Below are 26,441 nucleotides of genomic sequence, written 5' to 3'. Positions count from 1 at the left end.
CCCTCTATCTGTCTTTCTCTCTGTGTCTGTCACTCTCAAATAAATAAATTAAAAAAAAAAATTGTTACATCACATAATAAAGTCATAAAGCTTGATTGTGTGTGTGTGTGTGTGTGTGTGTGTGTGTGTACTACAGGAGGAGGTCTTTTACTATCATGTACTGATATTAAAAGCAGAAACTTCAGCTTGGAGGACTCCCTCTCTGTAACTCCACCCTCCACCAAACACACATTCCTGTTCCAGGAAGCCCCGCTGGCTGCTTGCTGGCCCTACGCCTACACTGTGGACACAGGCCTGGGGGTTGAACCTCTGCCCTGTTGCCTCTGAGCCCTGGCAGGAGTGTCTCTTCCCAGAATAGACATCCAGATGGCTTCTGTGAGGCATATGTTTCTGAGCTGACACTCTATATGATGACATCAGAGGAAACAAGGCCACAAATTTGCATACTAACTGCAAAAAAATGAAAAAAAAAGAGGAATTTTTGGTACTGACCTTGGTGATCTGTAAAAGATGGAACATTTCCCAGATATAGGTACAATGTTTCAATAGTTTGGTATAGGCAGGCTACCACGAGTTTCCGACCCTCAACAAGCAGATGTTTATCTAAATTTTGCGGTATACACACATTTGTTGCCACTGCAATTGCTAAATGTTTACTATATGAAATATCCTGTTAATACTTTTAAAATTTTAGTTGTTTTGTTTATTATTCAAAGTTAACAGCATTTGGGAGACTTGGGAGATAGCTTCATCAACAAAGTACTTGCATTAAAAGCATGAGGACCTGAATTTGATCCCCAGAACCATTATCAAAAATTCTGGATGTGGGCTGGAGAGACGGCTTAGCAGTTAAGTGCTTGCCTGTGAAGCCTAAGGACCCCGGTCCGAGGCTCAATTCCCCAGGGCCCACGTTAGCCAGATGCACAAGGGGGCGCACGCGTCTGGAGGTCGTTTGCAGTGGCTGGAAGCCCTGTCACGCCCATTCTGCGTCTCTCTCTATCTGCCTCTTTCTCTCTCTGTCTGTCACTCTCAAATAAATGACTAAAAATTTTAAAAATTATTTTTAAAAAATTCTGGATATGATCATGAATTCTTGTAATCTCACAATTTAGAAATTGGGGATAGGTGAATTCCTGGGGTTCACTAACCTGGTTGACAGGTTCCAGACCAGAGAGAGACCCTCAAATAAAGACAGATAGGCCAGTCATAGTGGTACACGCCTTTAATTCCAGTACTTGGGAGGCAATGGTAGGAGGATCACTGTGAGTTCAAGGCCACTGAGATGACATAGTGAATTCCAGGTCAGCCTGGGCTAGAGTGAGATCCAACTTTAAAAAAAAAACAAAAAACAAAAATGATAGTACATGAGGATAAACACCCGAGGTTGTCCTCTGGCCTCCACATACTTGTGACACATGTCACACACATGTACATGCACACATATGTACACCCATAGTCACATGAACATACATACATAAACTTACACATGCACAAAGGTAATAGCATTTTGGGACAGAAAATATTGTTTTCATTTTCTCACTTTACAGATGAGAAAACTCAGTAATTTGTAGAGGAAGGAAAAAGAGGAGCCATGATGGGAATATATGCTGATGCTTACCTGCTACAGTAAACTGTGATCATAACAGAGAAAAGGAATGTTAATACTACCTAGTGCATAATAGTCTACCAAGTTAATATTCACAATTTTTCAAGTGTTTCTACATTGAATATTTAGGCAAATTCTATATTTTCCTATTTAAACCATAGTGCAGAAATGATTTGTGCATACCTTCTCCTCTTTTTTTTGGGGGGGGGATGTTTTAAGAAACAATTTCACATTCCCACACTGTCACCCAGGCTAGCCTGGATGACTACGCATCCATGCATGTCCTGAACTCACTATAACTAACTCCCCTGCTGCTACCATCCAACCGTTAGGTTTAAGATGTGAGCGACCACAAAGGGTTAATTTCTTTTATTTTTCTGTACTTACATAACTTCGTTACATTAGAAACTTAGACTTGCTAAAGAAAAAGGTACAAGCACCATATTTTCTGAGAAACCAATATCACACTTTTGCTTCTATCATCACAAGAAAACAACTTTACTTTTCCATATTTTTGTCCTTCAACAGCACACTTATCACATTCTCCCAAATGCTGGGTGTGGTATCTAGGAGACCATGATGAATGTCTGGCAGAGAGCATCTTGTACTAACCGGATGGGGTGAGGATGCTGTACATGTTCTGGGGAACAGCACGGAGATTTCAATGTTATTATAGAGAATAGTTTTGGAAAAGTGGTGTTCAAAGCAACATCAAAAAACTTCAAGTGTGAATAATTTTTCTTTGTAAGTTCGTTAGATGAAATATGTTGTTCATTGTTTAAGTGGCTATTTCCTTGAGTACTAATGAGGTTCAGCAGATTTCCAGATGGTCAACAAATCATTTGTTGCTTTTCATTGTTGGAGTTGTTTCTGGTTACTTCTCCTTTCGTATTTAGTGTTGTGTAAAACCAGTATTGGTGTTATGCATTTGTAACAAATACTCTAAATTTACTTGTGATTGGTTTCTTTTTTTAAAAAAAATGTATTTATTTACTTGAGAGAGAGAGAAACAGGGGGAGAGAGAGAGAGAGAATGTGCACTTCAGGGCTTTTAGCAACCAACTCCAGACATAAGTACCACCTTGGGCATCTGGCTTATGTGGGTCCTGGGGAGTCTAACTGGGGTCCTTAGGCTTTTCAGGTAAGTCATCACTAAGTCATCTCTCCAGACCTATTCTTGCCTTGTTTTCTTAGTCTAGGCAAACTTTCATAGTCTAACCTGTCAACTATTTGTAGACAACTAAAGGTGTCAGTAATAAACTCGTGCTCTCCAAAATTGTATTTGAGCAACAAACTTCATTTACCTCTATTTTAGTTTGCATTTTATTTGTATATACTCTTATAATACATTTGAAATTGGCATTGATTACTAATAGGACATATTTGATTTTATTTCCAGAATCTAGGCAATTATCACAGCAAATCATAAAAAATTCCTTTTAGTTTCATTCGTTTATTGGTCTCTTTTTATTATTCACTAAATTTTGGTTCCTTTCCATATGTGTTATGGAATCCTTTGCATATTTGTATGAATTTCTACAATATTAAAAGTCCCTATTAATCTTGTGGACATCAAATTCAGTGGGGTGGGATGAGGTGGTATTGTCCCTTACTCAACAGAATAGTTGGGTTGGAAAGATGGGTCAGCAGTTAAGGTGCTTGCATGCAATGCCTAAGAACCCAGGTTCAATTCCCCAGTACCCACATAAAGCCAGATGCACACAGTGGTACAAGCATTTGGAGGTCATTAGGCTCTGGTGCACCCTATTCTCTCTCCCTTTCTCCCTCTCTCTCTCTCTCTCTCTCTCTCTCTCTCTCTCTCTCTCCTTGCAAATAAATAAATATAATACTAAAAAATAAATAAATGGCATAGTCTTTAGCACATGATCAGCATCACATATTTGCTAAATGAAAGAATACATAAAAAGAATGTTTCTGAGATACCTATATTTCCCACTATTATAGCATACTAATCAATTTTAGAGCATTTATACTGTGTTAAATGTTATGTCACAATATTATATTTTATCATAAGAGCAAAGTCTCTTATTAGTATTCATATACAGAATTTTATTTATGACCCAAAACTCATTCTTCACATGAACTTAGAAAATTTTAATGGTCTCTAAAATTATTCTCATTAGAATTTTTACGTGAATTGTGTTGAAATATAAATTAATTTTGTAAGAATAGATATTTTTACTGTAAAGAGTTTCCCACTCACGTATGTGTTAAAGGCCTGATTTCTCTTTACAGCTTTTAATAATTTTCTTTATGGAGTTATTCATAAGCATTTTATTGATTTTGTTTCTATTGCTATAGTAATTCAGGTGATTATTTCTACTGTGGGAAATTTGCATTTTTTTAAATTTTTCCTTTCTATTTAGTGCTGTTACGTAGAAAATTTATTGTTGATAATTTATCTAGAATTCTGGAAATATGCTTGAATTATTTCATGGATTCTAGTAGTAAAATTTTGTAGTTTTTTTGCTCTACAAATGAAGACTGGGCATAATGTCACTGTCAGCTGAATTTTCACTTTACTTTCACAGCATAAGACAGAAATTAGGCTACAATGTAAGATTTTAGAAATTCTCTTTTGGAAATTGAATTTGCACATCTATTTAATAGCCAAGTTATAATAAATGCTTCTATTAACTATGTAGAGATAACTTTTGAGGCAGATAGTTCACTTTGGATCTTATAGGGAAAAATTCTCAGATATCTCAGAACCCACAAGGACCTCCACATTGTAGTATGGTCTCTGCTCGATCTTTTAACTCCAGCCTTTGTTGTAATATCCCCAAACCTCTCAACAGATTGAGGTCTTTGTATGGAGTCACATGGGTGTTTCCAGTCAATGTGAAGCCTGTGATATGCAGCCTTTTATCCAGAACCATTTGAGAAACATGACAGTCTGCTGTGATGTTAGGTGTACCCTCACCATTCCAGGACTCTGGGCCAAAAGGAAGGCTGGCATGTAACTAACACCCTTTTAGGACCATGAAGGGCATGGGCACTAGAACCAAAGTTTTTCACTAATCTGTATTAAAGAAGGTGGAAGACCAAAGAGGGCCAATTCTTTTATTTTATTTGTACTCCATTCTAAGTGATAACAGTAATGTTCAATTTAGTCTCATACCCAGAAGGTATTTATAGAATTTTGCTTTACTTGTTTTAAACAAAAAGTTCATGTCCTAATTAACAAAAATGCTCAATTTGATAGTGTGTTGAAAAGGTGATGGTGAGTGTTAAATGAGGCTCATGGCTTACATTAACTCTGTGTGGTGTTTATTTAAGGGGTCCATGCTCTTCAGTAGGTTTGAGTCAACATAAGATTTTGCTGCATGATAGCAGCTAACAAGTGATGGATTACACCATAATGGGGACAAAACAATCCCCAAAGGATATGGCTCATATAACACAGTTGATCTTTCTGCGTCATAAACCTTTGCCCTTTGGATTTGCACAATTGCCCTGTTTTTATCTGATGTATTTAATAATCACCATGTGAAGAATTTCCCTTTTCTTTTAGTAGCATAAAAAAAAAAAAAACAGCCAAGGGCTTATTTTAACACTATGAACATGTGAAAATACATTAACTTCTGAGCAGCCACAGTATCTTTATAACATAGACTCATCACATTTTTGCATGTAATGAGACCTTAAAATATCCAGAGGGCATATACCCTTTGTTCTGGTAGTGACAGGATGCCGCCATGGGCGACATGTATGGGAGGAAACAAGGCTAAACTCTGGGTATATTTGAAAAAGATAAGGAAGGAATTATACTTATTTTCCAGTGTCAAAATAACACTACTATCTTAGGCATATAATGACCATGACTAACTAAACCAAAGTGTCTCACAAAGTTACCTGAGTAAAAATATAAATAAATAAAAATAAATATAGCAGACATCTGACTACAATTTTTTTTATGGGAAGGAAAGGTTTATTTTGGACTTACATATGCCAAAGAAAGCTCCATTCTGGAATGGATTTCTGGTGGAAAAAGTTGGCTCATCCCAGAATCCATGGAGGGGTGGGGGAGAAAGCACTAACAGCCAGAGCTTAGGGCTCAATACACATCTAGTAGAGCTGGACTAAATATCCAAGAAAGAGGTAAAAGGGATACAAATGGGAAAGGAAGAAGTCAAGTGATGCCTATTTGCAGATGATGTGATCCTATGCAGGAGTGACCCTAAAGTCACTAAAGATGATTAATTCGTTCTGTCAAGTGGCAGGATACAAAGCAACACATAAAAATCAGTAGTCTTGGGCTGGGAAAACGGCTTAGCGGTTAAGCACTCACCTGTGAAGCCTAAGGACCCTGTTTCGAGGCTCGATTCCCCAGGACCCACGTTAGCACAAGGGGGCGCATGCCTCTGGAGTTCCTTTGCAGTGGCTGGAAGTCCTGGCACGCCCATTCTCTCTCTCTCTCTCTCTCTCTCTCTCTCTCTCCTTCTGCCTCTTTCCCTGTCTGTCGCTCTCAAATAAATTTTAAAAAATCAGTAGTCTTTCTTTACGCAAAGGGCAAATATACAAAGAAAGAAATCAATGAGGCTGTCCCATTTTCCATAGTAACAAAAAGTGAAGTACTTTATAATGACCCTAACCAAGAATGTGAAAGACCTATATAATGAAAACATAAAGGAAAAGCTCCAGAAAGAAATTGAGGAGGTCTTGAGAAGATGGAAAGACCTCCCATGCTGCTGGATGGGTAGAATTAATATTGTGAAAATGGCAATTCTACCAAGAGCAATATAGAGATTTAATGCAATATCAATAAAAATTCCAGTATCATTCTTCACAGACATAGAAAAAAAAATGATCTCAAAATACATATGGGATGTCAGGAGGCCTCAGATATCCAAAAATATCCTCAGCAAAAGAAGCACATCTGTGGAGGGATTGCCATACCCCATCTAAAGTTATATTCCAAAGCCAGTGAGAAAAACAGCACAGCACTGGCATAAAAGCATTTCAATTCAAGCGTTCTATTAGTTTTCTATTTTGCATCTGTTTAGCAATCAATGGCCTGCGTTCTCTTTAGTTCATTCAACTAGTTTTTCAGTTGCTTTTTTTCAAAATATGCGGTCTATGGAATGGTGGGATGCCCCATATGATATGGGGAGGGTTAGTGGCCTCTGGTGGGGCCAGAATATCAGCTGTTTGCTTTATCATTCTTCTGCCTGGTCTTGTTTTGAGCTGGAGTTTCTTTACTGTTTCTAGAGCTTGTGGGGCTCAGAGAATTTTAGAATTTTCGAGTATCTGCTCCCCTGCAGGACTGGGGTGACAGAAGTGCGCTGGCATGCCCCGATGTTCATATGGGAATCCAGAGACTTTGACACTGGTGTTCCCAGTGCCCTCAGACCCTCATCCTTGCATAGGAGGTCACACTTCACTGCTGAGCCATCTCTATAACCCCACATTTTCTTTTAATATGAAACATTTCAAACACCCAGTTTTAGAGCCACACTGGATGCATCACAGTACAAAAAATGAGAAGTTGTGAAAAAAATATGGATGTTGTAACTCCAAATTAAATTAGGCCAGCTACGACTTCAAGTTTGCTCTTTGCAACCTAATCTGTCTAGTCTAAGATCCCCTTACTATTAATGCTTTTCACATTCTTGGGTTTGACAAAATGAATCTTTTTTTTTTTTTTTGCTTTTTAGAGGTAGGGTCTCACTCTGGCCCAGGGTGACCTGGAATTCACTATGTAGACTCAGGGTGGCCTTGAACTCACAGTGATCCTCCTACCTCTGCCTCCCGAGTACTCGGATTAAAGGTGTGTGCCACCACACCTGGCTGAATCTATTTTTTTTTTAATTACATCCCTTTTGAGCATAGGCTTTCTGGTCATTATTCCACAAACAATATAGCATATTATTTATAATTGATATAATTATTTATCATTATAGCATACAAACAATATAGTATATTACACAGCACTTATATTGAGTTAGGTCTGATAAATAATCTAGAGAGAATTTAACATATGTGGAGGATGTGCTTCGGTTATATACAAACATGACTATCCTATACAAGTGACTTGAGTGACTGCAAGTTTTAACATCCACAGGGTGTCCTACAACCAGTGACCATGTATATCATTTGAGAGTATTGTAGAATCTAGAGATGGATATGTGATGGAGAGAATCTTACATCTGCATCATGGTCATGGTGGGGGGAAGTTTGCCTGTGAAACAGTTAGGTGGTTAAAGAACAAGTAACTACATTTGAGTCTTTTAATTCTTTCATTAATTTATTCAGGGAGTCTTTTTTTTTTTTTTTTGCATTGTTGCAGATTAAACTCCCATCCTTAGTTCTTGCTTGTTCTTGTCCTTCTTTGACAGATAGGATGAAATCTTTGTAACTGGTAATAAAGATGGAATTCAGAAGTTATTATTCCTTGCACCCAAAATAAAGAAAAGATCCAGGTGGTGGCGTTAAATCCACTTATGGAATGACATATAATAACATAGCATAATGGTAAAATGCCCAAACTCAAATTCTTAAAGTAGCTGTGTAAAACTGACTGAGACACCTGACATTTCTTCCTGATCCTCCTTATGTGTTTAATTCCTTTGAGGGTGGTTGTGTCCCCAAGACCATCCTCATAAGTAAAGACTTGTTAGGAGTACTCCTAAGACCCAAAAGAGCTGGATAATCATAATTATGTCTTATTTTTTTTTAATTATGTCTTATTGAAGTGAAAAGATAGGTGGAAGTCAGTGAAGAGAAAAGATACATGAAGCAAAGTCAAGTGCTGACTTCTAGGTATCTCTTTCTGGGAGAGTCGAATAGGAAAATGCTTAGGGCTGTCAGAAAAAGTATGCAAGATGTGTGCAATGTGATAAACTGGGGATGATCGCTCATACTTTGGTCTGTAGAAGTTTATTCAAGGTTAGTCACGAGTATACACCCACAAATGACTGAACTTAGCTGTCCAGACCCAGCATCTTTTTCCCTCAAGCAACAACAGGTGTGGACTCTAAGTCATCTTTTTAGAATAAACTTCCCTGGGCACCTGGTGCAATGTTCACTAAGGCCTCACACATATACCAACACTTTTCAAGTGTACAAAGGTCATCTCCCAGCAGCCAGTAAAGGCTAGACCTAAAGAGAGGATTTAAGTAATGCAGACCCGTTGAGTTCGGGATCCCTTGGATTTGGGTTATGAAAAAATACATGAGTTCACCCATGCAGTGGAGAACAGTGCCTGGCATAGAACAGTGCCTAGCACATGTGAGCAGGAAATAAGGGTCAATTATCATTCTTGTGCTGAAGCCCTGTGAGCTGAAAGGGGAAGATTAATTGGTATTAGAAATACAAAACAGCTGTGTTCTATGGATGCTTTGACAATCAGGCCCCTAGTTTGTAATCGTGGGCATTAGAAGCATATTAAATAGTACGCTTATGGGTTGCTGCTGTAAGAGAAGTTTTCTGTGGAACGCCAAATTGTAACCCTTTGTTCTTTCATCCTTTGCAGAACCCTGAAGCCAGAGAAACAATAAAGGAACGGAGGTGTTGAAGAATACAGCTTAAGTCAGGTACTGGAGTCATTCTCCGTAATCAACGTGTGATATCTATGTAGACTGACAGTTCATTCAAGCTCACATTATCCCCCTTTTTATGCATTTACTTGAGAGGGAGAGAGAGAGAGAGAAAGAGAGAGAGAGAGAGAAGGAGGGAGGAAGGGAGGGAGAGAGAATGGGTATGCCAAGGCCTCCAGCCACTGCAAACAAACTCCAGACACATGCACCTCCTTATGCATCTGACTTAATTAAATGGGTACCTGATAATCAAACCCAGCTTCTTAGGCTTAGCAGGAAAGTGTCTTACCTTACTAATCCATCTCTCCAGCTCTACATTATCCTTTTTAATGGGCTATTTTACAATAGTGCCAGACTGGTTTCCCTGGATAGGTATGAGTGTATGCTGAAGAGGAATTAATCATGACCTGAAGAGAAGTGAATTGTGTATATGTTGCTTAAACCAAACTCAAGGGGTTCTGAAAGGCAGGTCTAGACAAAAGCATGCATAAATTCACAAATTATCACAATGTATTATGAAGTGACATGTGGAATGAATTTTTGTAATGGAACAATGCAGGGGTAACATGTTCCATCCTTGCCAAGGTGTGCCTTCCAGTGTAAGAAACAGTGAAAAAGGGAACACAAATGTAAGAGTAGATGCTCTAATAAATGCAAAATAAAAATAAAGAAAAACACTGCAGCTTTCTATGTGCAATGATTTGAGAAAGAGGGGAGTCTACTGTGGGATGGTAAATAGCATATATTTCCCTGGAATATATATTTTAAACTAAGATTTGAAGTATATGAATAAAGATGAAGAGGAGGACAAAGGAAGAACAGGAAGAAAGAGCAGGAACAAAAAGAGAAAGAAAAGGAAGAAAACAGAAAAATGAGAGCAAGCCTGTGTAATTTCAGCAGTCACACCGATAGGAACAGAGTCTGCATTGAATACAAAACGAAAGTAAGGATATGGCAAGGTATCTTGGGACAGGCTAAGATTGCCAGTTTCAGCCCATGATATTTCTGTGCTGTGCCCATGTGTCTCCTTCCGTTGTCCCCTAAATGCAGACGGTTTCAAATCTATCACTTCTCCCAACACTACACACTTTGTATCCTCAGGCAGTATTGTATAAATGGGCCATTACTGTGCAGAGAAGTTGTCAATGTGTCCACTGCTTTTGAAAACTAGTTTCGTGAGATGTTCAGTATAATATGGGTTGAGGTAAAAAAAAAAAAAAAAAGAAATGTTTGAAAATTTCTAAAGACTATAAAATTCTCTAGAGTGTTTTGTTTTTGTTTTTGGTTTTTTTTTTTTTTTTTTTTTTGAGAGTGACAGAGAGAGAGAAAGAGGCAGATAGATAGAGAATGGGCGTGCCAGGGCCTCCAGCCACTTTGAACGAACTCCGGATGAGTGCGCCCCCTTGTGCATCTGGCTAAACGTGGGTCCTGGGGAGTTGAGCCTCGAACCAGGGTTCTTAGGCTTCACAGGCAAGCGCTTAACTGCCAAGCCATCTCTCCAGCCCACATTTTTTTTTTTTAAGATGGAGAAATCACATTTATTTATGCAAGCAAGCCAAGAGGAGTTAGCAATCCGATTTCCGGAGCCTGAGCTCTGGTCATTTAGGGTTTATGTGGGCAATTTGAAATTATACTGAGCCCTTTACTATTTTTTCTTCTATGATTAGATAGAAACTTTGTATGGACACATCATATGTTGGTGTCATCATTTGCCAAATTCTCTAGAGTTTTAAGTTCCACTTAACACAGTCTATATCCCAAGACCATCTACGGTAAAAGAGCAGATGAGATATGGAAGAAATTGTGCGTGTGTGTGTGCGCGCGCGCGTGTGTGTGTATACAAATGTATGTATTTTGTGCCTTTATGTTACTTAATATTCCCAAATCTATTTTCATAGGTGAATTGCTTCCAAGATTCTTTTGGGAATATGCAGTTTAAAATATGTACTTTTAATTTATTTGACAGAGGGGGAGAAAGAAAAGAGATTTAGAGAGACAGACAGAGAGGTAGACATACAGAGAGTGAGGCACCAAGGCCTCTTTCTGCTGCAAACGAGTCACAGACACACACACCACTTTGTGTATCTGGATTTATGTGGCTTGTTAATGGGAAATCAAACCCTGACCTGTAGGTTTTGCAAGCAAGTGCCTTTAAGCACTGAGCTATGTCATCAGCCCCAACTATATACTCTTTTTCTCCTGAGACTGGCTTGCTTGTACATAAAGTGACCCTTGGCATGTCTATGCACATTAATCTATTTGAGGTTATAATTCAAGTTGGGAATGAGTTTCTGTTTTTCTCAATGGATTAGCTTTTTCTTCCTTATCAGACTTTTCTTGACTTGAATTACATGGCTAGTTGCTTCAAGTTTCTCATTAAGGTTTGAATATGCAGATATAGCCTTAGGCACCAAAGAGGAGCCAGGATAAGAGCTTAAAATAATTTTTAATATTAGCACTTAGTGATGTTGGTTCTCATGAGTCAACCCAACACAGGAAAGCCACCAAAAATACTTATCCATCTCATCTGAACTGACTCATTCCTTTCCATCAAAAAAATGGTATTCTTTTTACAAAGGTTTCACTGTTTAGGCTCAAAAAATACACTCTGGATGTAAGTGAAGTGATAGGAGGAAATGCCTAGTGTAACATTTTAAAGAATGCCTTATTCAATCTTGGATAAAATGTGGAGATAATGTTTGTGCAGCAATAAAAGTCTCAAGGACTTTTGGCACTATAGTTGATTTATATTTGTACCAAGAGAGATTTTAGCATGCATGCCAGAAAGTTCATTGACTTCTTAAGACAAATTCAGCATCTTTCAATTAAATTGATTATTGCTTAAGAAGAAGAAAATCATGCACAGTTCCCCAAAGTCTTGGTTCATCCCTAGAAAGACAAGACACAGTCACCTTTTAGTTTCTGCTCTCATCATTTCTTTTTCACTTAAAATTTGGAATGTAATTAGAATTATTAATTGAAAGTTAACAAAAGTGAAAAAATCAACATCGACCCATAAAAATAGAGAAAAACAAATAAAAAAATTTCAGGAGTGAGGTAACCTCTGGATAGGTCTCTGACACCCATTGGAACCTCACCATTACCTCTTTCAAAATGAGTTTTCTCAATCATACAATGCCTTTCAATCACTATCATTTTAGAGATTTACTGTACAAACAATGGTCTTAATGTGTGAGCCTGGATTAAACGCAAGGACCTTAACTTTCTGTGTGACCCTGGACACAGTTGTGCTGAATACCCTAGCTGCTTATAAACTTCCTAAAGGGATTTTTAAACCTTATGTTTCAACATCATTTCCATGTGTGTCTCTCTTGACTCATGCAATAATATGTATGTAGTAGTGGATCCAGAGGTTACTCTTGAAAGGAAAGAAAGTGGACTTTCAAAATACATGCTATATCTATAGTCATACCACCCTGAACACTCCTGATCTCATGTGCTCTTGGCAGCTAAGCAGGGCCAGGCCTGGTTAGCACTTGGATATAATCCTAGCAAAGTAGACAATTAAATACACTGAAAGCTATTTACTCGTTCTGTACAGTAGAGGCAAAGACTCAAAAGGAGATTCATCAATGCTTTTGTTCAAATTTGTTTTCTCGTAAGTTTGGATTATTCTATTCAGATTGTAAGGTCTGCTTGACAGGCAATTAACATTCCTGATCCAGCACATAGAATTTTGCATGCTACTATGTATGGCAGGTGCTCAGTTAGGGTTTGGTTCCTGGAGTGACACCTTAGGCTAATAGCACTAGGAAACAGACAACCCCTTTGCCTGGGCAAGAAGCACAAACCTCTAACATCAGAGGAAGATGGGATCGGAGCCCCCCGTCAATGACTCCATTCCATGATAGCCGAACCCTCTCCTGTCACTTTCCAATGCGCTGCCTGCATCATTTTGGCCAATTTGAGATCATTTGCATTCATTTCAATTTTTAGTCTTTTGTCATTGTTTGCATTTCCAATGTGCTCTTTTCTCTTGCCTCTCTCGAGTATTAAACGTTTTTATCATCATTTATTTTAGAGAAAGAAAAAGAGAGAGCAAGTACGTGGGCAAGCCAGGGTGTCCTGCTATTGCAAACAAATTCCAGATACATGCACCACCAACTGCCAGAATCAAGATGGTTCTTGGAAGGACTCTGTTTCTTGCTTAAGAACCAATGTTCTCTGACACCTGCTGCATGCCTTTCTCTATGGTGTAGCCTTGCCTTGAGTTTCCTGTCTGATCTGTGACTTCCATACACACATGAGGCTGAGAACTGTGCCCTCAGAAATGCCCATTCTTCCACTTCCCTGTCTGCCTTCTCAACTCCAGAAGAGCTGTCTTTCACTGATGCTTATTCAGACTGAGACTAAAATCTATCAATTACGTCTTAGGGATTTAAACCCTTGATTTCTTCCTACATGAACAAACATTTATATATAGCAAACATTATATTCTTGTTTGTTTTTCTAGGTAGAGTCTCACCCTAGCCCAGAATGACCTGGAATTCCCTATATAGTCTTAGGGCAGCCTTGAACTAATGGTGATCCTCCACCTCTGCCTCCCAAGTGCTAGGATTAAAGGTGTGTACCACCATGTCCAACATGACTCCCTTGCATTTATTTAAATTGAATTCACACTGGCTAGTATTACAATTAATGAGATAGCATTATGCACTGACCACATCTAAAATATTGTGTTTACCATTTTACCTACAGTAAATTTTACACTTCTTGTTGCAAGGTTTCTTGAGCTCTGACAATTGTACATGGTTGTTAACCACCTTCAGAATCAAGATCAAAGTTGCTTAAATTGTCTCTCAAACCTCCAACTATCCCATTATAGCCAAGCTCCGTTATGTACATACCTCAAACCCTTAGAAATTACTGTACTTATAATTCCTTATTTTTCCATCTGTGCAAATAAAAGGAATCATACAGTACTAGTGTTTTAAAAATATCAATTTGCATGTGCATGAGGGTCTCCTGTTACTGTCAACAAACACCAGATGCTTGTGCAACTTTTTGCATCCAGTTACATGGGTACTTGGTGAATTGAACCCATCCTGCAGGCTTTGCAAGCAAGTACATTTAACTACTGAGCCATCATCCCAGCCACCATATTAGCCTTTCAGTTGCAAAGCTCAATAAGAGTTTATCTTAGAAGTTTTTAGTTTTACATTTTGTGATAGGTGAGCAATATAAGAGTTAGTTGTATAATTGGATTTTGATATAAAGTATGCACCTTCTTGGTATTTTAGTTTTCACTTAGGCATTCAGTTGTAACATTTTAAAGTTATTCTTTTCATTTTTGTGAGTTTATTATTGTGTATTATCTAGTTTTCTATATTTATCATTTTTGTAAAAGTTTTTTTTTTGTTTGTTTGTTTTTGATGTATGGTCTCACCCAAGACCAGGCTGACATGGAATTCACTCTGGAGTCTCAGGGTGGCCTCAAATTCACAGCAATCTTCCCACCTCTGCCTCCCGAGTGCTGGGATTAAAGGCATGCACCACCATGACTGGCCTCCTGTAAAGTTATTTTTTTTATGTTAAATGTTAATTAGTTCGAAGTCTCTAATTTTGTTTTACTTTTTGAAAACTATGTGACTGCTCTTCTTCTTATGTCTGTCCATAGAAATTTAATTATTGTGTTACTCATATCTATAACATCTTATTTGTATATTGGTTGAAATATCATTGAATTTGTAGATCAGTTTGCAGCAACCACATTACTCACCAAGGCATCTCCCTATGCCCTGTATTCAGTAAAGTTTATTTCTAAACTGCTGAGAACTTTTTACTAGGATGAGAATTCAAATATTACACACATTGAGTTTCAACAAATCCACATTTGTACCATTGAAATGTTTGTTCATCTTTTGTTTCCATAGTCTTAACACAGCACATTGGTAGATTCTTAAATGTTGAAGTGGTTTTGCATTTCTGGAATAAATCCTCTGGATATACTTTCTTTAGCCTGTACTTACTGGGTAAATGGATTTTCTAATGGCTAATATTTGGTTATTTATCTTTCTGTGAGTCTAAGTTTATGGAAAACATTGTTTTGTTTATTGTTTTTAGTGTTTTCTACTTTGGCACCATGTTATTTTGATTTCATATAGTTGGAAATGTTATCTCTTTCCTTTTTCCCAGAAGAGTTTATTTGTTCTTGAAATTTTTGGTATGATTTATTAGAGAATTTTCTTCATTAGTTGCACTGATAAAAAATAAATTCATAACTAACAGAATTATTCATGTTATATAGAATTTTAAACAATTATATTTGGTTTATCATTTAAGAAACTGCTAACTTTATAATGTTCAATTTTTCTTCTTAATATTGCTATAGTATTTCCTTTCATTCATATTAATTGCCATGAATTATACTGATGACCTTCTTCCATTATTGATATGATAATCTTTCTTTCTTGGTCAGAGAAGGTGTTTTTAAGCACTTTTTATGGAAAAGATATTGGTTTAATTGACTTTCTCTCTTATTTTAATTTTCAATTGTATTAGTTTCTTATTTCTTATACTCTGATTCATCTATCCACTTTTAATTCAATGTACTCTCCAGTTTTCAAAGAAGGAAATTTAAATTATGTAGTTGAAACTTTTAAAATATAACTACACTTTGTATTCCTATGAATGCTACATTCTACCCAATTGACATAGGGGTATATTGCCTAGTTCTCAAATATTCATATTTTCCAGCCATTTTACTGCACTACTGAATTCTAGATTCATCCAATAATGGTTTGAGAACATACTTTATATGATTGTTGAATTCTTACTAATTTCTTTTCAGACCCATGTCAAAAATGTCAAACAATTCTTAATGCAAAAGCATGAAAAATTCAGAGAAAAATGGAGAATTCATTCTTATATTATTGACTTATCCAAAGTTTAACTTTTTCTACAAAATTATTCATAATCTCTGGGTGTCCTTTTATTTCATTTTGTCGTGGTCAGTAGAAAACATCACCTTTATTTGACTTGGTGCATCTCATTTGTCCCAAAATTTTGCATATATTAATGTGTTTAGTTCTCCCCACAGCGTATTCATTAGTAATTACTGTCTTCCCCATTTACAATGATGTAATTAAGGAATAGTATGGAGAAGAGAATTTCCCAAGGTGCTGTACTGAATGGAAGGGCCAGAACTTTCCTGAACCCATTCTTGGTTTCTTAACTACTGGCTATACTTCTCTTGTTGTACTACTACAATGATATGGGACATGAATGCATACTAAACATAGCACTTAAGGACTATAAAAGGCTTCCAGAATAACAATGGGGAATAGTCAAACAAAGGTACATTTATTACCTTGACAAAGGAACAAAAATTAGTGAAGAGATTATCAGAGTTGTTCACTTTTTATATAGTAAGAAGTGTAGGGAGGGCTGGAGAGATGGCTTAGCAGTTAAGTGCTTGCCTGTGAAGCCTAAGGACCCTGGTTCAAGGCTTGATTCCCCAGGACCCATGTTAGCCAGATGCACAAGGGCGCACATGTGTCTGGAGTTCATTTGCAGTGGCTGGAGGCCCTGGTGGCCCATTCTCTCTCTCTCTTTCTCTCTATTTGCCACTTTCTCTCTGTCAGTCTCAAATAAATAAATAAAAAATAAACATAAAAAATTAGAAATAAATAAATAAAAGGAGTGCAGGGAGGATTGGAGAGATGGCTTCCTGATTAAGACACTTGCCTGCAAAGCCAAAGGACCCAGGTTTGATTCCCCAGGGCTCACATAAAGCCACACACATAAGGTGTCATATGTGTCTAGAGTTTTGCAGGTCCTGGAGAATGTAGCACACCCATTCTTTCTCCCTCTTGCCCCCCTTCAATGCTTTCTCTGTCAAATAAATAAAAATAGAACATATATATTTATATTTAATTTGTAGGGATGAAGTTGCTAAGGAAATGGCTTAGTCAGTAAGTGCTTGCCTTGTAATCATGAGGAACAGAGTTCAATCCTCTGAATTCTCAAGGCATGTTTATAATCCCAGCTCTGAGGAGGTGGAGCTAGGCAGATCTCTGGGGCTTGCTGGCCAGCACATCTAGCCTAGTTGGTGATGGCCAATCCAAAGAGTGATCCTGTCTCAAAAACGGTGAACAGAGGCTAAGCAACAATGCTGGCAGCTGTTCTCTGGCCTCTAAATATGATCATGTACCTATTTGTGCACACACTGTAGTAGACAGCCTCATGCTGCTGGGGTGAACTTCCCAACCAGGCACAGTTATGGAAGAAGAGATTTGTTGAAGGGTACAGATAGAGGGGAAGTTCCATGATGATAAAAGGAGCTGGACACCCTTTTACAGATCCATGCAGAGAGAAAGAAAAGCAACCACCACCAGCACAAGCAAACACACTCCAACTCTGTTACCATGCTTATTTTGGGCTGGAAGTTTCAGGTCCACCTCTAAATGCCTTACGGCTGGACCCCAGGATCCACCCAGTAATACTGTCTCCACCCAGGAGGCTGGAGATCTAAGTTACAAGCTTAAAGAAACTCCAGAATGTATTGGGTGAGATCCATTCAAACTACCACAGAGAGATAGGGGATACAGGTGTGGGGAGGTTCAAAGGCAGGGGTGCAGAGTTGGGTATAATGTTGATTATGCTAATTAAGCATTGAAAACCAGTACTCTGCCTGGGACAGAGAGTGGAAGGAAACTATTCTATTTATAATAATACACTTTATACATAAGTGCTTGTTTACATATATATCATATGAAATATGATATTTCTTCTCCACCTCTTTATACCTAGAATCAAAATGATCATAAAATTGATCATACACCAGCCATCAAGAAAATAGGAAGTTGCCTACATGAGTACTACATTGGAAAAGACATGACACATTGCTTTATTCAGTATTCAGTCATAAAAGCATGATTTTTGGTGGGGGGAGTTCAAGGTAGGGTTTCACTCTAGCCTAGGCTAACCTGGAATTCAGTATGTAGTCTTGGTCTCAGGGTGACCTTGAACTCACACATGATGCTCCTACCTTTACTTCCCAAGTGCTGGGATTAAAAGTATGTGCCACCATGTCATGCAAAAATGATATATTTTCGTATGACTTTGGTACTCATTGTTCCCTGGTGTCTTCATGACAGTCCTTTTTTTCTGATCACAGAAAATCATCCTGTGTTATAGAAAGGGTTTATTAAATATAACAAAGATGTATTGTATGTGCATGACGTATGCCAGACAAATGATACATGAATTTGTTGACAGCAGACATGGAAGCCCAGTGTCACTTGTCACTCACTCATCACCTTTATTCTTTCATTTTTATTTATTTATTTGAGAGATAATAGAAAGAGAGAGAAAGAGAGAATATGGATGGCCCAGGACCTTTAGCCGCTGCAAAGAAACTCTAGACAAATGTGCCACCTTGTGCATCTGGCTTATGTAGGTACTGGGGAGTCAAGCCTGGCTCCTTAGGTTTCGTAGGCAAGTGCCTGAACTGGTAAGCCATCTCTCCTGACCAACCTTGGTTTTTTAAGTAGGTAGTTTTCTCATTGTAGTTACCAGTCAATTCCTTTTTTTGCATGGCGCATTGTTTGTTCTTCATTCTGTTGTTGTATAAATTTACTAAATAAATATTTTAAGATTTGGATTTTATGGTTGGTATGGTGGTATACACATTTGAGAGGAAAGAAACCTGGTGACAAAAAGATTTAAGATAACTTCTCTGCATGCATTAGGCAGCAAGCATAGCTATACCATATTATATTCTTTGTAGATAACCTCAGGCACACTATGAACTTCTTTGGAGAGCTGAAATAAAATTATAATAATCACATATATACATTTATTCTTGCCTGTCATAGTAAAAGGCAGAAGATAAAGTTTTAATTAAAACCATTATCTATCTTACTTTGAAATTTTAAATTTCAAAAGAAAATGAGTCATTCATCATCAGAAACTACAGATAATTTAGTCAATACTAATTTGAACCTGAATGTACCATCATAAGCAATTCAATCAGCTATGTGAATTAATAACTTTCATGATATCTATATTAGAAAGGCCCTGAGGATAGAATCAAAGCCTTGGCTTCAGCTTTGCTCTATTGCAAGAACTCTCTGGTCTCAGATATGGACGTGTGACCATGTTCCCAAGGGAGCTGAGAGACATCCAACATTGCTCAGACTGCACTTCTTCAGCCCTCGTTAATACACAAGGACTGAGAGTGGAAGTGAAGCCAAATTACAATGTTCTCTGTGTGCTTCTACTTCTGAATATAGACTGGGGTGGGCTGCTAGGGGGTCACATTTTTGAAATATGCAGTTGGTTTGGAGAAAAGTATCTGGAAATAAACCCTGTCATCTAAGTGTGGAGAACAAACTCCTATTATTACTTTAGTTTTGTCTCATTTTTATTTTGGCAGATGACAGAGGACATCATTTAAAAATCCTCAAGCATCCAGGACACTGCTATGTAACCTCCACATTCAATTTAAAATCAGCAAACACACAGAAAAAATTTCCCATGTAATAAGCAAAATCAAAAGCTACATTTCGGGTTCCAAGTTTTATGAATTTTTGCTAAAGAGCAAAACCCAGTGTGTCTTGTAAAGCATCTACAGAAGAAAAAAGTTGTCCATGAAATTTCAGACATACATGGAGCTTCCAATGGCTGTTCCTATCCTGTGAAATAACACTTAAGTCACCAAGAGTACCACTCAGTGAAGAGATGACTACAAAACTCAGACAAAGATCTGTTGTCTAATCCCACTAGAGTGCTGGGTATACTTTGGGTCCATTTCTGGGTCTTGATAGTCTCATCTACTATGAGATAATGATCTTGGCTTTCTTCAAGGCTCTTCAATTCTATGTTCCATTGAGCTATTTTATTCTAATACATAAAGATGGTTGGACAGATCACCAGTGCTCAGAGAACATAGACATTAACAGGAACAAACGAACAAAATAAGAAAGAAACATGCATACTTTCATTCTCTGTTAATTTTTCACTGTTGCTGGCAGGACAAACTAGAAATACAAAGACAACCAACTACCAATTACCCACCCCCCAGACTTAATCTCCCCAAATTCCTCAAGGGTTTAGGTTACTGTTGGATAGTATTTCAACTCTTGATTGGGTCTGAGACTCTGAGTTCCTGAGATGAAGGGTTCCTGCTAGATATTGACAGACTCCTAATTCTATTTTGTGGACAGTGGTAGAGGAAGCAACTGACATCTTGGCAGCTGGGAAGCAGAGAGAGAGAGAGAGAGGTGCAGCTTGAGAGAGATAGATTAAGAAAGAGAGGGAGAGAAAGAGAAAATATGAATCATTGTCCTTTTAATGGCATACTACCCCCCCACCCCCCGCAGGGCCTAATCTCACCCCATTGGACTCTATCCTTTAAAGGTTTCAATCACTCCTGATAGTTCAACAAAACCTTTAGCTGATGGGCTTTTGGAGTTATGAATCCAAACCATAGTTGTAAAATTCAAGAATCTGATCAGATCTTGATGAACGTGTTTTTTCTGGACTGCATTGTCCCATGGTTATTTATCCACTGCTTTTACAAGAGCCACCCTCTGCCTATTGAGGGTCTTTCATGGGATGTCCTGAGTGTCCCTAACCTTTAAATATATAATTGCAATTTTTTTTCTAGGCATAACCTAGAATATGTCAATTTATGTCAATTTTCTCAAAGTGAATCCTTTCTTGAAACTATTTTTTATATATGGAGGGAGAGAGAGAGAGAGAAAGACAGTGAAAGACACTAAGCCTCTTGTAGCCTATTCTGGCCATAGACTCACTACATAAACTGGGAATAATCTTGAATTTCTGATTTTCCTGCTTCCACCTCCATTGTTCTGGAATTATAGTTGTTCATCACCATGCGGGCTTTATAAAGTGCTTGGTAACAAACCCAAGTACTATACCAACTAAGTTATATCTTCAGTCATGATACATTTTTTTTTCATTTCATTGCCTTTGAATCAGGTCAAACTGAAAGGCATGCCTCTTATTCAGCATAGAGGTTTAGATGAATAAATTGAATATAATTGTCTACAAACATGGTCATCAGCATAGAAGCCTGCTGTGGCCCATGATAAAGAGAAGCAGGGATGATGAAGGACATACCCCATTCATTGTATTACTGTTCTTATCTTGGCATTAATTACCATTTGGCTATGTTTAGAGACCACCCCCCCAATCCACACCCTATCTAGCAAGTCAGGTGTTGAGAAGGGCTGTGAAGTATTTTAGTCTTGTGGATTATGCCTGGTTTTCTAGCATGAAGTTGGGAGACACTTTTGTGAATGGAGCACACTTAACAGCTTAGCATTAAAGGAGCGAATCGTCAGCACAACAGAGCTTGCATGTCTTCTGTGTTTCTTTTGGGTGGCAGAGGAAATATTAATTCACTCAACACTTCATATCAAAGTACTGTGGAAATAAAAACAAAAGCATAGACATGTAATATCATCTGGATCCTAACACTCCCTGTATTGACCGTAGCCTAAATCGGCCAGGAAATATCTGTAAACAGAGGTCCATTTAGTATTCAAGGGCAGGCAGTTACCCATTGGGTCACATCACTGACACCCTGGGATACCACAGAAACCAAAGACCCCTCCTGTCATTTATCCTTGCTTGCAACATTTCGCCATAGGTTTAGATGACCATGACTCTTCTTGAGCTTTCCAAATATGACATGGAGTTCATGAATCATTCTACCTTTCACTTCTTGGAGAAAGTGTCCTTTCAGTAGTGAGCAGGAGCAAGGTAGGGAGAGAGGTCCAAGGGGATGTCATCTTGCCTGCCCTGGCAGGATTAGAAATGGGTGTGTCTGACCCAGTGTCATCAAGATGGCTGCAAGCACCAGCTCCAGTGACAATTTCCCACCTCTTCAACTTTTCCTGGGCTTAGTACATTTGTTGGCTGGTCCTTCCTGCATTAGCAGCCTCTTGAGCCAACAACCAATCAGGTCTCTGCCTTACACACCAAAGCCTGATGATGAAATTCCTCCTTATTAAATGTTTGGTCCATAGTGTCTCTTGTGATTCCTCACTTGACATTATCGTGTAAGTTTGTCCTCTTCTTGCCTGATAGCCCTACGTTTGTGGCTCCTTTGATAAATTCTTGGCTCTTTCCTTATGTGAGTGAAATCTCCTCTCCCCGTTCCTAGTCATGCTGTGAAGATGAGAAATTTCTTTTTATCAAGCCACTTTTGTTCCTTGTTCTGGGGTGTCTTCCTGCTTTGCTACATGTGTAATTTCTCTGAATCCTTTATGGTTTCTTAGTCTTCTTTGATCCTCTATGTGAGGTGGAACTTTTGGCTTGGGATCTCCTGTTTTGCTTTCCACAAGTTCTACCCCACAAAGAAATTTTATCCCTCTCCCTTCACCCTTCTCTCTCTGGCTGGAAACGAAGAGAATTTGTTTTGCCTTGGGCTTCCCTGCTAGACTTTTCTCTGGAGCCTAACTCTCCCTAAAATAAATCTTATAATTCATAATTTACCCTCCTCTAAGTTTTCACTTTCAATTATTTGTTAACATGGTCAAGGAGCCAAAAGTTGGGGTTCGCATGTCAGGGATCTACTGCATTGTTGTGGAATCTAATCCCTTCCTGGACCCAAAAGATCTGACAGCATTTTATCTCTGTCATAGTGGAACCTGACTGCCTTACAAACACCTGCTACCCTGTTGCCATCTCTCATATAGCATATATCCATTCACTATAGAAATCTGAAAGTGGGCTTATCATTTTCTTAGCTCACAAAAGGTCCCTTGGACTGTGCAACCTCATTTAGGATGACAGATTTTTCCTGTTTTCTGTCTAAACTCATTGTCTTTGCAAACTACTCTACAAGGCATCTTCCTCTGGTCCCTAGGTCCTGACTTCTTTGAGATACTTTGGGATGATTTCAGTATCCATGGAAATATCTTATCAACACCCTTTCATGCATGGTTTCTTTGTCTTATGGATGCTAGTGACTAACCATTCCACTCCATTTCTGCCACCCACTTACTTCATGACTGCACCCTGAGATCCACATTCTAACCAAATATTTTTCTTATCTCCCATTATGTTAACATTTTTCCCTCTTTAACAGCTTCCAAATCTAGTCTAAAGGACCTCTAGTTACCTTATTTGTACAACATTATTGGTTTTACTCTTTTCTCAATGCATCAGCCAGCAAAATTCCAACATTGTGTGAACGACATGTCTCTCTCCAGGCTGGCTGGCACCATGGGAGAGAGTCATAGAGTCAGCCTGGTACCTCCACAATGTGTGGCCACAAACCCCCCCTCACTTGTTTCCCTCCCCAGTGTTCATAAAGACCAGCTCAACACTACTTATATATTTTCTATGGTCCCACACACTTCCTCTTCAGTTCCCCTCAGCATGTGACTTTGCCTTTATTAGTTAAATTCATAATGAATATATAAAACATAATAAAGATGATATAAAGAAAAATTAGGGGGTTGAGAGAGCACTTAGTGATTAAGGATTTTGCATGCAAAGCCAAAGAACCCAGACTTGATTACCCGATATCCACATAAACCAGATATACAAGGTGGCATATGCATCTAGAGTTTGTGTTTGCAGTGACTGGAGGCCCTGATGCAACCTTTCTCTTTCTCTTTCTCTTTCTCTTTCTCTTTCTCTTTCTCTTTCTCTTTCTCTTTCTCTTTCTCTTTCTCTTTCTCTTTCTCTTTCTCTTTCTCTTTCTCTTTCTCTTTCTCTTTCTCTTTCTCTCTCTCTCTCTCTCTTTCTCTCTTTCTCATTTGTCTCTCTCATTTGTCTCTTTCTCTCGCTCATTCAAATAAAGAAATAAAATTAAAAATAAAGAAAATTTAGTACATATTCCATTTCTCTCACTCAGTTTATGAAATCTCTCTGAATGCAGTTGCGGACAACCAAGTTTTCTTCTGATATCACATACCCAGTGCCTCTGCTTCCTCTCAGACAACACCATGATTGTAATGTTTCCCTGTAATTGTGCCTTTTGAGTATGCACCCCAGTCAAAGCAGGTGTTGTTTTATCCATTTTAAATTATGAGTGTTGTTTCACAGTTGAAATATTTCTGCAAATGCCATCTCTTGCTTTCTCTTTCTGCCATTCTCCTTCCTTTATGTCCTCAACATTTTGAAAAGTTTATTTATGTCTCTATTTGAAATGAAGACATTAGTTTTTGCTGTTACATAAAATGAATATATATATATACATATACATATATATATATACATATATTTATCTTCTTTCTATTTATAGACATTTAAAACCTGTTTCAATGTCATTTATTTATTTATTTGACAGAGAAAGAGGTAGGAAGAGAAAGAGAATGGGCATGCCAGGGCCTTGAGCCAATGCAAATGAATTCCAGACATGTGCACCCCTTTGTGCATCTGGCTAACATGGGTCCTGGGGAATCATACCTGGGTCCTTTGGCTTTGTGGGCAAATGCCTTAACTGCTAAGGCATCCCACAAGCCCGGTTTTCAACATTTTGTGATTGGAGGTTGATTAGTTATGACTGTTCTCATAATTGTCTCCCTATTTGCATTTGCCAGTTTCTCTAGAATATGTGCTTGAACATGGAGTTGATTTTCAGTTTTCCCAGATATTATGAAATTACTTCCTACTATGATTAAAGCACATCAGGGTATAAACTTGCTATTGCTCTATGTTTTCATTGCAATTTGAGGTTTGTAATCTAAAATAGTTTCTTGTTGACTATTCACTTAATATCTCATTTTGTCTTCCTGATTGCTAGTGAAATTGAAAATCTCTTATAATATGATTCTTGACAATTTACACCTTATATTTTCAAATTACTTGTTTATGTATTTTTAAACCTTTTTTATTACCCCCTGATTGAATTATTTTCCTTTCTTATACATTTGCTAGTACTATAATACATTCCAGCAACTGGATCTTTGTCAGTTATATTTATTACTTATTTTCTTTATTCTGCTCATTTTAATTTGCATTTTTCTAGTTATAAAATATATGTTTAGGTTATTGAGAGTTATTTCCAACATATACATTTCCAACTAACTATAACTTTTCCTTTAAGCACATTTTAATATGTTGTATGAAGATTTTATTTTGCTCAAATACGTAAACATTTTCCTTGTAACTTTCTTGTTGATCCATAGGCTATTTTGAAATATATTATTTAATTTCCAACTGCTTGGGGATTTTCTAAATATGAACTATCGAGGAATTTCTATTTTAATTTTAGGGTGGTCATAACTGTGCTTGTTAGCATTTCTTTTTGACTTGTTAAAGTTTGCTTCATAATCCAGGATAAAGTGAATATGCCATGTACACTTTGAAAACCAAAATGTATATTCTGCTGTTTAACTAGATTGTTTTCAAAATGCTAATTTGTGAATTTGTTGGTCAGCTTAAACTACCTATTTCCCCACTGGTTATGTGGATATACATCCCATCAGTCAGAAAGAGAAATGTTCATCTCCAGGGATGATTATGAGTCTTCCTATTTTTTCTTTTACTTTTGTCATCTTTTGCTTCATGTATTATGAAGTTCTGTTAGATTCATACACATTTAGGATTATTATGTTTCTTGATTATCAATTGTATAATTAATAATGACCCTAATAATAGGTTAATAATAATATTGGTGGACTTGAAATCCATTTTCTACTGATGATATCTATGTATTCATTCTAGACTTATTTTATAAAATATTTTATTTATCTATCTGTGAGAGAAAAACAGGAAGAGAGAAAGAGAAAGAGTAAGAGAGAGAGGACAAGCCAGGGCCTCCAGCCACTGCAAATGAAAGCTCCAGATGTATGTGCCACCTTGTGCATCTGGCTTATGTGGGTCCTGCAGTATCGAACCTGGGTCTATAAGCTTGGCAGGCAAGTGCTTAATGGCTAAGACATCTCTCCAGGCCTGTTTGTGATTATATTGGATACATTTTTCCATTCCTTAGCTGATAATATATCTATGCCATAATGTTTAGATACAATTGTAAAACATGTAGCCAGATCTTGCATTTTTAACTAAGAAATTATCACATTTTTTTTTAGGTAGGGCCTGATTCTAGTCTAGGCTGACTGCAACTCACTCTGTAACCCTAGGCTGGCCTGGAATTCACAGAGATTCTCCTACCTCAGCCTCATTAGTGCTAAGATCAAGGGCTTGTATCATCCTATCCAACTCTGTTTTTAGTTGGTATGTAGTATGTTATGTAGATTGCCTGTAATGTAATCATTGATATTTTTGAATTAAAATATTTCATTCTTTAGTTTCCATGTATGCTATTTTTAT

General features: G+C 37.7%; 1 protein-coding gene across 1 annotated transcript in view; it reads left to right on the top strand.

Moving 5' to 3' along the window:
- Positions 1–26,441, top strand: part of Inpp4b (inositol polyphosphate-4-phosphatase type II B) — a 507,192-nt gene that overhangs the window by 41,909 nt on the left and 438,842 nt on the right. Inside the window, exon 2 of the mRNA XM_004655836.3 lies at positions 9,101–9,161. The gene's annotated coding sequence lies outside the window, so the exon portion shown is untranslated. The remainder of the gene's footprint in view (positions 1–9,100; positions 9,162–26,441) is intronic.

This window comes from Jaculus jaculus, chromosome 12 (assembly GCF_020740685.1).
Source record: "Jaculus jaculus isolate mJacJac1 chromosome 12, mJacJac1.mat.Y.cur, whole genome shotgun sequence".
Classification (NCBI taxonomy): domain Eukaryota; kingdom Metazoa; phylum Chordata; class Mammalia; order Rodentia; family Dipodidae; genus Jaculus; species Jaculus jaculus.
Note: the sequence above shows the minus strand (reverse complement) of the source record. Positions and strands in the feature narration are given on the sequence as shown.